The sequence below is a fragment of the Drosophila bipectinata genome, chromosome 3R (genome assembly GCF_030179905.1).
Source record: "Drosophila bipectinata strain 14024-0381.07 chromosome 3R, DbipHiC1v2, whole genome shotgun sequence".
Taxonomy (NCBI): domain Eukaryota; kingdom Metazoa; phylum Arthropoda; class Insecta; order Diptera; family Drosophilidae; genus Drosophila; species Drosophila bipectinata.
In genome coordinates this window covers 3,231,173-3,245,590 of record NC_091739.1, presented here as the reverse complement: position 1 = coordinate 3,245,590, position 14,418 = coordinate 3,231,173, and the positions used below count along the sequence as shown (strand labels likewise).

The 14,418-nt window shown below is 38.3% G+C and overlaps 4 long non-coding RNA genes across 4 annotated transcripts; 1 reads left to right on the top strand and 3 right to left on the bottom strand.

Annotated features, from left to right (window-relative positions):
• Positions 1-4,763: 4,763 nt before the first annotated feature.
• LOC108128045 (uncharacterized) lies at positions 4,764-6,252 on the bottom strand. The gene is made up of 3 exons (XR_011443140.1): positions 6,101-6,252; positions 5,216-6,048; positions 4,764-5,158 (listed from the first exon to the last, which is right to left on the bottom strand). It is a non-coding gene; the product is annotated as an uncharacterized lncRNA (long non-coding RNA).
• Positions 6,253-6,306: 54 nt separating this feature from the next.
• On the top strand, positions 6,307-6,970 carry LOC138926580 (uncharacterized). The gene is made up of 2 exons (XR_011443142.1): positions 6,307-6,635; positions 6,729-6,970. It is a non-coding gene; the product is annotated as an uncharacterized lncRNA (long non-coding RNA).
• LOC138926579 (uncharacterized) lies at positions 6,666-7,719 on the bottom strand. Its single transcript, XR_011443141.1, has 4 exons — positions 7,705-7,719; positions 7,428-7,647; positions 7,026-7,137; positions 6,666-6,970 (listed from the first exon to the last, which is right to left on the bottom strand). It is a non-coding gene; the product is annotated as an uncharacterized lncRNA (long non-coding RNA).
• Positions 7,720-8,200: 481 nt separating this feature from the next.
• Positions 8,201-8,896, bottom strand: LOC138926578 (uncharacterized). Its single transcript, XR_011443139.1, has 2 exons — positions 8,581-8,896; positions 8,201-8,522 (listed from the first exon to the last, which is right to left on the bottom strand). It is a non-coding gene; the product is annotated as an uncharacterized lncRNA (long non-coding RNA).
• Positions 8,897-14,418: the final 5,522 nt, after the last annotated feature.

The window sequence follows — 14,418 nt, the reverse complement described above, 5'->3', positions numbered from 1 at the left end:
CTATGTCATTGAGAAGCCCAATATCCTATTTCACAAACCATTATTAAATAGTTATATTGAGAGTTTAGGCTGAATAGTTTATATGCACATGTAATAAATATGGTAATCCTTTGATAAAAGACAAATTTGCACTAAACCCTTTTACGAGGATAAAATATTGTTAGAACTTCTTTCTTCTAATGTTAGAATTTCTTCTGCAATCTACTTAAAAGGAAAAGGATAAAAATATATCTGAACTATAAAAAAAGGCCAAATGGGCATCCCTGGCAGACGGGAGAGTCGGTACGATCTCTGCTCTTAAGATAGGACAACGAACGGCGGCAATGTGCAGCATCTTGTATCTATGTATCTGTGCATCGGAGAGCGCCTGTGCATCTGTGTGCGCGGCCAAGGAGTTTTTCCGGCTTTTCTTGTCGCATCCTACAGCCTCCCAACCATAAACGGGCAACAAAAACAGGGACTGGGGAGAGATCGGTTTTATTATTACAGCTATTTGTGCGGCAAAAGCAGGAAGGAAATTGCCGCGCCGGCAATGATGTGCCTTATAATCCTCCGTCCTCCGCTTTGCTCGTTCAACTGCCTCTTGCCACTCTGCCACACTGCGATGTTGGCATTTTCCAAGTAAAAATAGAAAATAGATAAAAATGCAATTTGTTTTTGTGTGTATCTGGCGGCAGCTTGGGGATAGACAAAAGGAACAGGAATTCGCTCCTTACCTGGCTATTTTGCATAAAAATAGACCAGCTAAGAAATTCAAATTCTATTTCTGAAGATTGGCATCCTAATGGTGAATTAATTGAAGATCTATACAAAGAAAATGATTCTGTTCAGGCCCTCCTTGAGATTCCAGAGACCCATTTATCACAGACGCTTCATTAGTCATTTCACAAAAAAAAGTTAAGTGATTGGAAGGGATGGGGATTCGAGGGAGCGTTCTATTAATTTATTGTTCTGCCCATGTGGGAACTTTCAATCGGGCCATTGTAGTCCTGCTGTAAGGAGCTGCGGGTACTTGTCTCTGATCCTTAATTTGTGCATGTATGGAAATCGTAATAAAGATTGACAAGCGCCCTCACTTTGCCAGAAATAGCCGGCGGGAAAGTTACCCCCAAAATAGGGGAAGGTCACCCTGACAAGGATTCAGACCCACATAGAGCCTTAAGTGTCACGATTCGGGTGCCGAAAATAGACTGCCAGCATACGACCAGAAGGAGCTACCAGTTCCACACCCCCGCCGGCTCAGCACACTAGGGGTTAAATCTTGCCATTAACACTCTAAACGCAAATGGTTTTCAAAAGCATGGGAATCAAAGGATAAATGGGAATAAATCTTATATTAATTAAATAAATAAATTGAGAAAGTTTTCTATTTTGTATTTTCTTTTATTTTTTCCAGTGCGTTTTCCATCTTATCCACCCCCGTAGCGATTGTTTATGTTTGTTAACCGCTTAACAGATTTTATCTCAGCAACGCACAAATTACTCAACACCATCCAGAGGCTGGCTTCGAGATTCCTGTGGGCTCGTATTACCGAAAAAGGACTCTGCAGTGGGCATGGGCGTGGGCGTGTCCTGTTTGCTATTCTCGGAACACACGCGTATCGCAGCACGCACATCTCCTCGAGGATCAAGGATGATTGTGAATTCGAACCACGTGATCGGCAGGAGTCCTTGCTGGCTTCATCAATTCCCGGCAACTCCATTGACTTTCAGCCTTTCTGCCTTTTTCAACCTCGCACCAGGTATCCTATTCATCTCCAGACCCCTTTCATAGTTTTCTTGATTTTCCCTATTGTTTATTTTCCCCTATTGTGTCTTTGTTTGCTTCTTGCCTTTCCCTTTTGATTTTCCTTTGGATAGTTCCCTCCCCAGAGATCATTGAACTCTACCCGAGGATCGACTAGACTTGATGATTGTTTTATAATTTGACTACAATAAGATACAAAGTCATTTAAGTTATAATTTAACTGCAATATGTTGTAGAGTTAATCTTCAAATCTTTTTCGGCTGATATCAAAAGCATTGTAGTTTTTTGAAAATGTTTTAAGCTTTCTTTTTAATAATACAATAAAAACTTTTAATAGAAAATCCTTTAAATAGAAAGTAAGCTGCACATATTTAGAAATTTAATATTTTAATATTACTCTCAGTGAGTAATCTGTGATAAAAAGTAATGCAAGAATGTTAAAGAAAGTTAGGTATTTTGAGTGTATAAGGTACATATGTAATTATGTATGTATGTATGTACATAAATCCAAAAATATTCCTATAGTCTCCTTTTAAATTTAAAAATTCTCCTTCTTTGTGAAACAAACTCAAAACAATTCTAAAGTTAAGCTTAAGGCCCTAGTTGCTATAGCTTTAATCATAAAGACTAAGCTATAATTTTTGTTTAGCCGTTAAATAAATAAATAAATAAAAATAAATAAGTACAAATTCTAAAGTTATAATTCTAAAAATATTTCACATTCACTTTTTAATGAGTTGTTCATATTGGGAGAAAAATTATCAATAGAAAAACATAAATTAATATATTTATTTCATTATTGGTTAATAAATTAAAATGGTAATAAATAAAATTGGTTCATAAACTAAAATTTTGCATTAATCTGAAGTTGTTAGGCTCGATTCGTTCCCAAGGAAATCGATCCTGCCCACATGAAGGACTTGACTACCGGATCGGTAGCATCCGCGATCCTGCATAATTTCTGGTGGCCAGCATGCGACAGGCGCGTGTTCGTCGCCGATTACTTTGGTGGATGAACGGGACCTTTTGAGTTTAATTCGGTCTCATCGACCTCAATTAAGGCAATCAATTCCAGCAGTTCTGCGCCAGAAGCGGGGATCCTTTACCCGCAGAATTCACAAAAAAAGAAACTTTTACATAACAGATTGTACGAGTTTTTAATTGAAAGTAATTATTGGTTTTGCCAAAGGGGGTTTCCGTGCATTTTCCCAGGGCAACGGTGAAAACATAATGATCCCTTTTCATCCATAGAGTGGGAATTTATTTCATTAATTAATTTAATATTTTCTATTTTATTCCCAGTGCAAACTAAACTCCTGGCTTCCTCCTCGTTTCCCAGAAAGGCGAATGCACTTTGGTTTGCTTTTCATTTTTCCTTTTCCTTTGGTTACTTTTGCCCCTTGGCCTATCGCACTTTTTCCTTGGTTTTTCCTGGCTGTTGGAAAACCCCCCCTATATCCCCTTGCCCGGAGTTTCCTGGTGCCCTGCGGACGGAGTGGCCGCATTGTATTATTTACGCTCGTCGGCCGGTCTTGTGATAAGCCTCTGCGGGTCTTCCGCCCCTCGGCGGTCCGGTAGGATTTTAAAGTCATCATCGGACACTGTCCCAGACTTGTGGCGGTCGTTTAGCTTCACATCCAGCCCGACCCCGATCCATTCCTCCCCGCTTTCCATTGTCACTGATAAGGAACCTTGAGCCAGCCTGGTCAACGCCCCCAGAAAATGCACTGATAATGTGCTACGTACTTCTGTGCGTCCCTTTTAGGACCTCAGCCAGTCCACAGATATCGATACAAATATTTAAAGATACACACAATATTTATTTACTTGTTTTTGTTATTGTTGTAGGTTTCTGTTTATGATTTAATCGTATCGTGAGTCACATATCAGCGATCGAAAAAGGGCCAGGATGTGCGAATAAAGTAAACAGTTTTTTTGGGTTTACACTGAAAATTTTAATTTTGATCAGTAATTAAAGGTCTTGGATAAGTAATTATAGTAATTTTACAATTATACGAATTTTTAAAATGGATTACAAAGCTGTTTACTATTAAAAGAAATTATACATTACTATTATAGTTCCTTAGAATCCTAATTTTATTCGAATACTCTCCATTAGGAAATTCAAAACCTATAAAGAATACAAATTTACTTACATAGTGATCCTTAAAAACATTATTTATTAGGACTTTCTTTTTTTCAGTGCAGATAAAGTCTAAACTCCTTTGCAGCGATAACACTTGTATGGGAGACTCTGTCCCAGGCCCAGGACGCTTATCAACTATTGATTTGCCTTATCGAGGCCACTAATCGCCAACAGGACTCATTCCCATCCTCCCTTCCTTTCGACCGATAAGACGAACGTATCAAGTATCGATTTGATGATTGTTGCCTCTAGAATCAGCGTGACACTGGGTATACCAATACATATATCTTGGGGTCCCGGGGTTCTTTGTTTTTTGCTTTTGTAGCCATATGGAAAATGGCATTATCGGAGCTGTCTTTACCTTGGCAAAGTGTTACCTTGCCGAAAACGTGAGCGTTGGCAAACTGCTCCAATTATTTGCGAAATTCGCTTGGCTCGATTTTGGTCATATACCTATATATACTCGCATATATATAAAAATAATGTGAGTGCACGAAGCGCTGGAGTTGCAACATTGAAGGCATTTCTTGCTAACTCAGTAAACGTAAACCGGGCGAAACCAAGACCAAGCCCCCAGCACAGACGTACCCCCCATTGATGTCTCCCTCCTGGCCGGCGGGGGGATGGGATGTGTGTGTTTGAGAACCAAGACCCAAGACCCAAGAGCCAAGAACACCCTGCCAGGTAATTGGGTCATCGGTTGTGACAATTTCGCGAAACGCACGAAAAACGAACTGAGCCAGCAGAAAAATTAGAATACAGAGAGAGGGTTCTGTGGCAGGGGTTTATTCTTTGGATTATTTATGAAAATTATTAAAGCTAAATGGAAGAATTTAAATAAAATGATTAAAAATTTTTATATTATATTCATTCGTAAATCCCAGATTTTATAATCTAATTCAAGAGATAAGCAGTTGAAATATATACACAAATCATTTTCAGTTGTTAACTCTACGACGATAATTTAGAAAACTAATAGGGAAAATAGATCGGAAACTGGGAGCTAGCCGACCAGTTCCTGATGTAGTTGTATGTTCGCGAAAACCACAAGGAGGTTGTCCCTCCGCAACCAAGGACTCCTCGGCGTAGAACTTGTTTCCGCCACTGTTGTCATCAAATCCTGGATCTATTTTTGGTTCGTTTTCAGAGGACGATTCTGATCGAATAGACGGGTTCCTGTGCCTGATGGAAGCCGATCTTGGGAGTAAATAGGAGTCCTCAGGAACAGGCACAGGATCCGCCCGGATTTCACTTGTGTAAAGAAGCTGCAATGCCGTTTCGAGGATATACTTTTCCTTTTAAAGGAAATATATTTAACTCACGATCAATAGGCAACAAACGAAATCCAAATCATAAACTCTTAACATGCTTGAAATTTTAAGTTGTTAGATCTGAGCCTCTAAGAATTGTATACTTGATCAAAAATTTGTAATTCCAAAAAAAGAAATTAGGCTGAAATTGCATTCAAATTGAAGTTTATTAAAAATGACATAGTCAGACCTTTTCGACTGTACAATAGCGGAAATTCCACAAAAATATAGTTATGAAAACTTTTTTATATTTTTCATAACGATTTATCTATTTTTAGCTTCGTTATAAATGACCAGGCATTGTGCATATTTCTTAAGGTATCTTAAGGTATCTTGTCTTGTAATTGGGATTCCTCATAAACAGGCACAGGATCCGATTCGATTTCAATTATGTAAGCAATAATGTAACCCTGTTTCAAGCCGATACTTTTCAAGGATAGGAAATCTTTCTTCTTTCCTTTAAAAGAAGAGTCTAGGGAAAACTATCAACTTTATATATAGGGAATGGTTAAGGATATAGGACACAAAAAATCGTATTGTAGGAACATATTTTGAAATAATTTTTAATTCAGAATTTGTTTTATAATCATATAGAACGGAGGCATCAAGCGTCCGACTCCTGAAGGTGCAGCCGTTTTATCGTTCGCTCCTTCGCATCCTTCGTGAAATCCTTCTGTTACCTCACTTTCAGCTCTTAGATTTATTGTGGGCTCCGTTCCAACTGAATTTAGATAAATAGAAGGAGGCTCCGTATTCCTGCTCCTTAATAAATCCAAACTTGTAGGAACATCGGAGTCATTAAGAGCAGGCATAGGGACCGCCCGGATTCCACTCATGGAAACAAGCTGCAATGCCATTTTGAGGATATACTTTTAAAAATAAATCTATTTTACTCACAATTAACAGGGAAAAAAAGAAACCCAAAAAATAAGCTCCCAACATGTTTAAATTTTGAATTTTTAGATTTGAGTCTTTAGGAATTGTATACTTGATCAAAAATTTTAAATTCTATAAAAAAAATTAGCTGCAGTCTTCATTAAAAATGACATTTTCAAAAGATTATTAATTATCAAAGACATTTTTTGGCGCCGGATAATATTAATTAATTTGTAAGGGATCAAAACAGTTTTTTTTCTTCCAAAATGTAGTTATGAGAAACTTGTTATACTTTTCTTTTTATGGATCATAGTATTTTTTATGTTATGGTTAAATCTATTTTAAGTTTATAATCGAAGGATAGGCGGTTCCCTGTGCGTGTTTATGCAACAATCTGATCTTTATATAAAATAGAATTATTCACGGACAGTCATAGGATCCACTCCGATTCCACTCATGTAAGCCAGTTTCGGGGATTCACTTTTAGAGGATCTACAATGTTTATTTTTTTCCTTTTAAAAGAACCGTTTTGAGAAATCTATCATTTTTATATAGGGTAAGGATTAAGGATATAGGACACAGAAAATCGTATTGTCGGAACATATTTTAAAATAATTTGTAATTCTGAATTTTTTTTACAATTACATAGAACGGAGGCATCAAGCGTCCCACCCCTGATGGTGCAGCCCGTTTTTCCTCCAGTTGGCATCCTTGAAATTCTGTTCCTTCATTGACAACTCTTGGATCTCTTGCGGGCTCAGTTCCAAAGGAGTTTTGAAAAATAGAAGGTGGCTTAGTATTCCTGCTCTTGAGTGAATTCAAACTTGGGGACAAATCGGAGTCATTAAGAGCAGGCATAGGGACCGCCCGGACTCCACTCATGGAAACGAGCTGCAGTGCCGTTTTGAGGAAATACATTTAAAATAAATCTAAAAAATTTACTCACGATTAACAGGGAAAAAAAGAAAGCCAAAGAATCAACTCCCAACATGCTTAAAATTTTGAATTTTTAGATTTGAGCCTTTGTTAATTGTATACTTGATCAAAAATGTCAAATTCTAAAAATAATAAAGTACAGATTCCATTTAAATTGAAATTTATTCAAAATGGTGGTTTAATTTTTTTAATAATAAAATTGATAGATTAATAATAAATATTTTATATGGTAAATCAAATATTTTTGTCCCTTTTTATAATTTTGGTCGAAAGAGTGCAACGTCTCCGACCCTATAAGGTGTACATATTCATGATCAGGATCACCTCCTGAATCCATATAAGCATATCCGTTGTCCGTCTGTCTGCCCGACTATCCGTCCGACTATTCAATTTTAAAGCTATAGACTTTAACCTTTCACACATCCTAAATGAAAATGCCACAATCCGTTTGTATTCAATAACTGAACGTTATGAAATGCCAAAATTTGATTTATTTGAAGATACTCTCCAAACTTGTGATATAAGAAATTGATTTTACAATGATGTTCTCATAAGAATTGACCAACTATGGCTCTGCCGCAAACTAGCTTCTCTTTCTTGTTTTCCTTTTCTTTTACCTTAGTTATGAGAAACTAGAAGTATATTACATATTAGTTTCCATTATTTATTATCTATTATTAGTTATTTACACATGAACCTATGTTTAATATTTGCAATGCGGCGTAATATTTTAGATGGAATGAAATACTGCATCTATTTTTAGTTCCTTATCTGAGAGGATATTGGATACGATCAGGGCCGTAGCTAGAGCCTCGGGGGCCCTGGGGCAACAAGTAAATTTGGGGCCCCCTATACGGAAGTCTTTTGCCCCTTTCCTTCGGGGGCCCTGGGGCACCGCCCCACCTGCCCCATACTAGCTACGGCCCTGGATACGATATACCTTATCCCGGATACCTGTGCTTGTTCACTAAGGCATCCGTTCATGGACATTATCATGAACAGGCACGGAATTCCACTCGTATAGAAAGGCTTAAGCCCCGTTTCGAGGATACGCTTGAAATCTATCCATTCCAAGAATCTAAAATAGTTGTTTTTTACTTGAAGAAGTGTTTAAAAGAAACTGACAATTTTATATTGTGTTACGGATATGTATAAATAAAATAAATAAAATCGTAGATGTAAGAGTAGTTTTAAAAAAAAATTTTAATTTCTAATTTAATTTCAGAATTTGTTTTAAAATTGCATGCAATGGAGGCATCAGGCGTCCAGCTCCTGAGGAAGCAGGCCTTTTTACATCCGCGTGGTGTTTTTGTGCGGCTACTCCTCCTGTTCCCTGTTCTGACTGCTTATCATTTCTTTGATTTTCTGGCGGATTAGGTTCAAATGAATCTTCAAAAAGAAAAGGAAGCTCAGTGTTCCGGCTGTGGAAGAAATCCGAACTTTCTACTAAACCAGAGTCATTAAGAGCAGACCAAGGGACCGCCGGGACTCCTCTCATGGAAACAAGCTAAGACTTTGATTTTAAAAAAATATTTATTCTTTTTGAGAATGTTTCATCAACTCACGATTAACAGGCAACCCAAGAAAATCCATGGACTATATATTCCCATCAACATGTTCAAAGATACCAGGAAATTTAGGTTATTGGTTTTCGAAATATTAATGATGTTTATGAAACTTGGGGAAATGCTTATATGATCTTAAAAATGCTGTTTATTTTCGATTAGATGAAACGTCAAAAACCCTAATAATATTAAGCACATGTAACAATAAATTATAAAGCACATCCTGAGCATGATACAATTATATAAGGTAGTCCATTCCACTGACATATCGTTCGGGTTTGGTCCCTTAATTCCAAACTGTCAAACTGAAAGGTGATTTTGTTTTCATACCTTTACCCATTAAGTGACCAAGCAAAAAATGACTTTTTGCTATTATTGTCGCAAGCACGTGCTAGGCGTAAAGTTTATGAAAGTGCATTGAAAAAAGAGCTTTGTGGGAACAAAACAACTTGAACTCATATTTTTACATATTGTTAAGGACACATTTCAAATAACTACAAATTTAAAACACACATTGTTAAACGCCGCTGAGCAGGTCGATATAAGTGTAAACATAAAAAAATTTTATTTTAAGATACGCATACACTTTAGAATTAAGAACTTAAACAAAAGATTGGCTGTCCAAAAACAAAAACAAAGAATAATGTCAAACTCTAAACTTATTAAAATAAAACAAGAAAGGAAAGCTAACTTCGGGCGGAGCCGAAGTTTATATACCCTTGCAGCTAAAACCGGATATATATCGCAAACATCGGATATAGTTGGCCGATCCTTATGAAATTTGGTAGGATGGATCAAAATATAATCTGTACCAAGTTCCAGCTTTCTATCTTCAAAAACACAAAAGTTGGGTCATTTCCGATCGTTCAGTTATATGGCAGCTATAGGATATAGTCGGCCGATCCTAATGAAATTTGGTAGGTTGGATCAACTAACCAAAAATAGAGTCTGTACTAAATTCCAGCTTTCTATCTTCAAAAACACGAAAGTTGGGTCATTTCCGATCGTTGAGTTATATGGCACCTATAGGATATAGTCGGCCGATCCTTACGAAATATAGCATGTCGTATTATTTTGCCAAAAATAGCTCTCATCTAAAATTTGAACTCTCTAACTTTAAAAACACCAAAGTTATACCATTTCCGATCAATCAGTTATATGGCAGCTATAGGATATAGTCGGCCGATCCGGGCCGTTCCGACTTATATACTGCGTGCAAAGGAAAGAAGGGTGTGTGCAAAGTTTCAAGACGATAGCTTTAAAACTGAGAGACTAGTTTGCGTAGAAACAGACAGACGGACAGACGGACAGACGGACAGACGGACATGCTCATATCAACTCAGGAGGTGATCCTGATCAAGAATATATATACTTTATAGGGTCGGAGATGTCTCCTTCACTGCGTTGCACACTTTTGGACAAAATTATAATACCCTCTGCAAGGGTATAATTATAAACACTACAACTCTTGTCATAACTAAGAAAAACTTTTAGCCCCATGCTCCGTGTAAGGGTTAATCAAAGTACTGTATAGCCTTTTCACTCGCACTATACAACGCTTACTATGTTAAAACAAAAACAAGAAAGGAAAGCTAACTTCGGGCAGAGCCGAAGTTTATATACCCTTGCAGTTAAAACCGGATATATATCGCAAACATCGGATATAGATGGCCGATCCTTATGGGAATAGGAATATATAATCCAATTTATTACAATACAAAATCTAAAAAAAGTCCCAAACTTCTATCTTCAAAAATACGAAAGTTGATATTTCTACCAAGTACCATTTCCGATCGTTCAGTTATATGGCAGCTATAGGATATAGTCGGCCGATCCTTATGAAATTTGGCATGTCGTAATGTTTTGCCAAAAATAGCTCTCATGTCAAATTTGAACTCTCTAACTCTAAAAACACCAAAGTTATACCATTTCCGATCAATCAGTTATATGGCAGCTATAGGATATAGTCGGCCGATCCGGGCCGTTCCGACTTATATACTGCGTGCAAAGGAAAGAAGGGTGTGTGCAAAGTTTCAAGTCGATAGCTTTAAAACTGAGAGACTAGTTCGCGTAGAAACAGACAGACAGACGGACAGACGGACAGACGGACATGCTCATATCAACTCAGGAGGTGATCCTGATCAAGAATATATATACTTTATAGGGTCGGAGATGTCTCCTTCACTGCGTTGCACACTTTTGACCAAAATTATAATACCCTCTGCAAGGGTATAACAAGAAAGGAAAGCTAACTTCGGGCGGAGCCGAAGTTTATATACCCTTGCAGTTAAAACCGGATATATATCGCAAACATCGGATATAGTTGGCCGATCCTTATGGGAATAGGAATATATAATCCAATTTATTACAATACAAAATCTAAAAAAAGTCCCAAACTTCTATCTTCAAAAATACGAAAGTTGATATTTCTACCAAATACCATTTCCGATCGTTCAGTTATATGGCAGCTATGGGATATAGTCGGCCGATCCTAATGAAATTTGGTAGGTTGGATCAACTGACCAAGAATTAAATCTGTACTAAGTTCCAGCTTTCTATCTTCAAAAACACGAAAGTTGGGTCATTTCCGATCGTTCAGTTATATGGCAGCTATAGGATATAGTCGGCCGATCCTTATGAAATTTGGCATGACGTAATGTTTTGCCAAAAATAGCTCACATGTCAAATTTGAACTCTCTAACTCTAAAAACACCAAAGTTATACCATTTCCGATCAATCAGTTAGATGGCAGCTATAGGATATAGTCGGCCGATCCGGGCCGTTCCGACTTATATACTGCGTGCAAAGGAAAGAAGGGTGTGTGCAAAGTTTCAAGACGATAGCTTTAAAACTGAGAGACTAGTTCGCGTAGAAACAGACAGACGGACAGACAGACGGACAGACGGACAGACGGACAGACGGACATGCTCATATCAACTCAGGAGGTGATCCTGATCAAGAATATATATACTTTATAGGGTCGGAGATGTCTCCTTCACTGCGTTGCACACTTTTGACCAAAATTATAATACCCTCTGCAAGGGTATAATAAGGGACTTATGTCAACGAATGGACTACCTTATATAATTGTATCATGATCCTGAGTAGCCCCGGTAGGTTTAATAATTTCTATCATATGGGAGACATTAATGTCTAAATGGCTTGCAAGGATCTGGGAATCAGCATAACCTTTTCAGCGTTGGATCCTACAGTTCCTAGTTCCAGATATTCCATCTGACGGAAAAAAATATCCATCTAACGCCATATAATTAATCTATGTTTAATATATGCAATGCGGCGGAAAGATACAGCCGAAGGTGCTGAAAAGTTGCTTCATATCGTATCCTTGGCTTGATTTTTCATTAAGGATTTGCAATTTTATTTTTAGTATAATTGGTTTTTTGTTGTTAGACACTTAAAAGCATGATGAATGGTTTGAGAGAGAAGAAACATAGTAGTAACCTGGCCAAAAGTAACTGGAACTGGGTAACCACTAACAAACAAACAAACATACACATACATACACATGCTTGGCCAGCAACTTGGCCAACACAGAAGCACTTGGTTAAAATGAGCGGCTCAAGGTCATCACGCCATACAAAAAGAAACGATGGCGACGGCGACGGAGACGGCTTGGAGATGGAGATGGAGAAAAATGCTGAAAATCTCTTAACGATGGCGTCTAACTGCAGCCAAAGTCGCACTTGCAGTTGTCTCTCAATGGCCTCGAATCCGCGGCGGCGGCGCAGCAGCAGCAGCAACAACATCGCAGCTCCCAACAGGCAACAACAAAAGCGGGCTTACGAAATCACGAGCTATTTGAATTGAATGAGCCTCAAAGATCATAGAGGCTTACAGTGGATGGTGGAGGTTGGGGGTGCTCTAGGGGATACCAGGCAAAATAATGCACTTGGCAAAATATTTACGCAATTTTTAAGAAATCTTAAGCTTAAGCTCAAGTCTCAGCTTATCATAAAACCATTTACTACAACTATCCTTTCTAAAACAATCTTTAAGCTTCTAATTTAGCTGTATTCTCAGAAACTTTTTGATAGAGCTGCTGAGGGAAAAGTTCGCACAGCATTATGATTGCACTTCGCATGGGAACTTTCAAGTATCTATGAGTATGAGAGTAAGATATCTCAAAGATACATCTTTCCATCGCTCCAGAATTATGAGTACCTCCGTCTCTTTGTGTTTCTATCTCTCCACGTTTTGCCTGGCTAGTAGTCCTACGTACAAATCAATGGAATGCTAGTCGAACACTGATCAAATACACCGCATACTGCCCATGCCCAAAGTCAGCCCCGATCATCAACATCCACAGGCATCATCAACAACATAAACATCGTCAAAGGCAACAAAACAACAACCGCCGCAACAAATTGGAAAAACACAAATCTGAATACGAAAACCAGAATGCCCTTTCATTGTCGAAAGCGGTCCATAGTTTCAATCAATCAATCGATTTTAGATGAATAATTATGTTTGTAAATGGTTGTAAATATTTTTCTTTAAGGATGTCATTCAATCCTCTTAATTTAGGAAACTGGTTCGGTTTCGAAATAACTCCCGTACTCCTATAATAAATAATAAAGCTACAAGACATCTGGTACTAAAAGAAAAATCCTTAAAAATTAAATAAACCTTTTCAAAATGTTATAGTATTGTTTAGTGTAGCATATACCACATAGTAAAGTCTATTATACAGTGTGGTATAGTATATAATATAGTCTAGTTAACCTTTTCTAAGAGTATGAAAACTTTGTCGCCTTGTGGGCGGCATCAAAGTTGCCGTTCACTTGCAATTGCGATCCGCTGGTGGGCGGCGTGGTGAGGCTTTGCTTGGACCGACTTTCTGGTGGTTATATGTATGTACGTATGTCCATATAGTCGCCTAGTGGTAGTTGGTTAGTTGGTGGGTTGGTGGCGTGCCTCGGTGGCATTTGGTGTCATTCGAAGTTAATTGCTGGGAACGAGTGACAGAGGCCGCTGTACCTCGACTGTTTCGGCTCTGGCCCGGATTTGTGTCAACTCTTAAGGTTAACCTCGTAATTATGATTGCTGCCGCTGGTGTCTTCGGGTTTCTCAAGTTCTATTCTCGTCCATTCCCCCAATTATGAAGTGGATAGGTGAAGGCGTGTAGAGTTGATCACTTAAAGGAGTTGAGCAATATTTGTCATCACAAGAGCTCCAAATCCATGGGTTTGGTTAAACTTGAGTCTTTTCTTTGACTTGAAGTACCAGCTAAAATTCCTAAGATCTTTAAGTCAAAACCTGATATTCCTCTAATTAGAAATATTGAAAATAGAGACCCAAAAAAGTGAACTTACTGCCGCAGGAAAATCTTCTTCTATTTTCCCAAATCTCCAGCTTCTTCGTTAGCTTGCCCTATACTTCCCTATTCCATTCTTCTTCGGCCCAACTTCCCCTTTATCGAGTCAGCTTTTCTTTATGGCTCCAGCCCGTTGGCGTTCCTCGTTTTCCAGATTGGAGTGTGAGAAAATACATCAAGGTTCAGATACAGATACACTTGAAGCGAGAAGGGGAGAAGGAGATAGCGGCAGCTCGCTCTGTAAGTGGTTCCGTCTGGGCACGGATCCCGTTAGAGCTTGGAAAAGGGCAATACATATTTCAATGAAATCCGAATTCGACTTGGAGCAAGCTCACAACTACGTCTACATCTGCAGATGCATTGGTATTTGTATCTGGATCGGTTTTGGCCGCATGAGGATGGATCCCTTGGGAGGGAAAAGCCAAACTAGAAATCCGAGTAACAGATTTCGAAACCCCGTCAGCTCAACTTTCGTTTCGATTATGAAATCAAGACCCGCCGAC